This window comes from Pempheris klunzingeri, chromosome 13, assembly GCF_042242105.1.
Source record: "Pempheris klunzingeri isolate RE-2024b chromosome 13, fPemKlu1.hap1, whole genome shotgun sequence".
Taxonomy (NCBI): domain Eukaryota; kingdom Metazoa; phylum Chordata; class Actinopteri; order Acropomatiformes; family Pempheridae; genus Pempheris; species Pempheris klunzingeri.
Genome location: NC_092024.1, coordinates 3,893,567 through 3,897,357, shown reverse-complemented (window position 1 = coordinate 3,897,357; position 3,791 = coordinate 3,893,567).

The window sequence follows — 3,791 nt, the reverse complement described above, 5'->3', positions numbered from 1 at the left end:
TGGGTTGAGTTCATGACAGCTTGGTGGAAGTTTGTGCATACACAAGCTTGAGTAAGCTGCTGTATGCTGAGCATGAAGCTCCGGCTGGAGCTCAGCTCAGCTCAGCTCAGCATTAAGCCTGGGGGCAGGGGGAAACAGGTAGCCTGGCTTTGCTCAAAGGTAGAGAGGGAGCTTATCTGCTGACTATTTCCTGGACAAGGCAGAGACAGGCAGAGTGTCAGATGGTGGCATTTTGATCTTACTCTGATGATAAGGAATAAGCACAGATAAAACTCTTCCTTCAAGGTTTGTCTGGGTTAAAGCTACTTCACGTTAAACTAGCTAACAGGTACCTACAGAATGTTGCTGTGAGCAAGTTGCATTTCTCGACAAACTGCATAAGCAGCAATTTTCCATGTATGGAGTGTCGTCCAAAATGCTTCCTGAAATTGCTATGGTTCATCAGGTGGACATCAGGTGCCATGTTGTGCTACAGGCATAACGGCAAGCATTGCTCGTTAAAATCTCATCAAATGTGCGCTTATGATAGTAGGGCTTTTGTCTCAGGTGGTTCAGACCAGTCTGGTCCAAAATGCCTCCTCGAATGGGCATGCTTCATTAGCTGTCTCCATTGTGTCCCGACAAAGACAACAGTCATTTGCCAGTTTACTTACAGAGCAGCAGGTCGTGCATTAGCACCAGACGGGACTGCACAGCGTGGTGTCCCTCCTAATTACACATCATGTGAATGTTAGTTTGGATGTTGAAACAACTGGATTGATTTTTATAAAAATGTTTGCATCAATTTGTGAAACTACAGTCAGGTATTTCATTTCAAGGACCAAAAACAGACATTCCTGCCTGGTTGTTTGATCCAGAAAACCTTCTTACTTGCTAACCAGACAAAATCCTATATTACAATATACATTTATGTCCTTTACTTACACCATAATATATTCTGTCAACTGGTTTTCCTCTTCCAGAAAGCAAATCCAAACTCAGTGGTGCCCCGATGCTGCACATTGTGCCACATGAAATGTACTTTGGTGTGTGACGCAACCTTTGTGAGATCACAAAGCAGTTTGTCGAAAACTAATGATCATTTCATCAACATTGGAAACCAAACAGCAGCAGTAACTACATGCGCGACCTCTCCAGCCGCCACTGTTACACTAACCTTTATCCATCCATCATTCTTGGTCTCACAGTGCTCACCTCTTTAGAATGATTAGATAAGGCCACAGAAAAGGGAGGGGGGTTTAAGAGCAGCCAGCCACCTCTCACTGCACAGCCAGTGTTAGATCAGATCTCCTCTGAATGCTGAACCTTTACCCCCAGAAATATTTGAGGACTGACATCACTTGCTACGTTGTGCTAGAGGCATAATGGCGAACATTCCCTGTTAAAATCTCATGAATTGTGCGTTTACGACAGTAGAGCTTTTGTCTCAGGTGAAACAAAGTGAAACTTCAGACAAGTTGGAGCTGGTTTGTGCCTGCATGTGGAGAAGATGGTGGGAAACTTCAGGGATCTCTCTCTGAGGGAAGGATGCACACGGAGCAGTTGTTGTTTTCCCAGCGAGCTGTCACTGTTTAGGAGAAGATGCATGGCCCTCAGCTGCATATGACTGAAGACGTTCAGGCACATGCTCGTTCATTTAAAACACTGCCTGAAGGTTGTCCAGAATACGTCGGCCGCTTTTTCCCTTCGCAGTAAGCTTTAAACGTGTTCAGTGGTCGCAGGCTTCCCGCCTGCTCAGCTCTAAACCTCAGCCGTCACTGTTTTTGTGTTTATTGTGTTTTTTTGTTCACTTTTATTTGCCTTTAAAGGTCAGAAGCTTCCAAGCAAGTGCAGCAGGACCATGAGCACCTTCATATTGCACCTTCGAACAAGTTTCTTGCCACAAAAAATACACAACTGTTTATTTTCCATCATCAGTATCCTTATTAGACCACACTGCACTTCAAATACAAGATATATTCTTATTTTTAAGCTGGATTTATACTTGTTAGGGGGTCATTACATTGCTCAAACTGACAGGAACCTCCATAAGAATAAAGCCACTCGATACCCTGCTGTGATTGGTCAGCCAGCGCTGCTCATGTTTTCTCCTTCAAGATTCCTCCGCTGCTTGTTTACTGCTTATTGATCACACGTTTGTGATCTGGCAAAACCACAAAGTGGTTTTACATAACACAGCCTGGCATTGTAGGGTACATCAATCTACTGTTGCACTGATGCTGTGACAGTCAGTGTGTCAAATCCCAAAAGAATATAAATGGGTTCACATGCTGGAGGCATTCACAGCTGCACTGTAACACTTGATGCGATAGCATTAACCCAGGGTCACCCACATGTATCAGCATGATCGCCGCAGTTATTTGAATTCCCCTGTGACCACATTTGATTGAAAACAAGTTCATGCATGTTACCTGGAGGATGTCGAGCAGCATATCAGGAATCTTGATTGACAGAGGCAAATGCACCAAAACACACCCAGTGGAGTCCTGGGTGTGTTTGCATGTGGTGCCGGTGACAGTCCTGTAGTGGTGATGGCTTTACTTGGAGGGAGGCTGTAGTCCACATAGGTAGACTGTTAGGTACTTAAATCTATTTTCTGTTTAATATAATGCTTGTCTCACTGAATGTTAGGTCTGTCTCTATGATGACTTTGCATCACTCAAAAAATAATAATAACATAGAGACATAGAAAAAATAAAAATGTACTCAGGGACAAAAGTGTGACGTCCTGCACGTTTCTTTATTAGGTCACGTAAATATCATTTTAATAGCTCCAGTGAAGTGCACAATTAGATGATCAGCTTGTTTTATCGAGCCACTGAGGACCATGCCAGGTTAGGTGTGGTCTGCACAAAGAATGTAAATATGGTATGATGGCTGTGATCGTGCCATCTGGGTCCACTGTTCTCACTCTGGGCTTTCAGAGCTTCAAAGCACAGAATGACTCTTTGTCTATATACTGAACTTTAGATTATTGATGACTTCACAAAGTAAATTACTGTCTTGTCAGTTCAATTGTATTTCCGTCAGCTTTCCTGGAAAACCGATCTGGCTCTGCCCCCTTGTGGGGAAACAGCACATTGCAGACTCGTGACTCGTGCTGGTGTTTGCTGCTGGGGACAAGGTGCTGCAGAGTAACTGCCGCAGGTGCCAACGGTATGCTGTCATATTGCTTTTTATGTCTCATCAAACAACATCCAGGAGTAAACTGAAGTCTTACTGTCTAAACTGAAGGATTAGCGTCCTCTCTTACTGAGTGAATACTGGCGTTTGGACATGTTGCACTTTGGAAGACGTCACATGTGGAGCCTGCTGTCTGCGAGCGCTCTGTGCACTCGGACCCATAACTGTGCCATGACACAGCACCATGCTGTAGACACGGCACAGCATTGCTTTGACTACAAATGTAGCACATGCACTGTTTAAAACAAGGTGGAATGTTGCCTGTTGTCTCGTCGTTGTGTCGCACTGCTCACTGCTCAGAGGAATCTTTGGTTCCACAGTGGGTGTGATCCGTTTGCAGCTGACTAACTTCAGCTGCAGAGACGCCACTCCTCCTAAAATAGACGCACCTCCTCATGCCTCACATGTGTCCCAGAATCCTCGACGGCGCTCTAATTGCTCAGCGTGCGCGGTTCTCTGCTGCGGAGTGAATGTTGTCCTTCAAGTGTCGTGTTGTTTGTCTCCTGTGTGTTTTTCCAGCTGAGCCCAAAGGCACAATTGAAGTGCAGTTCAAACCAGTCAGAGGTGCCAGCGCACCTAAGAACACTAACATGTTCTTACATTAACAC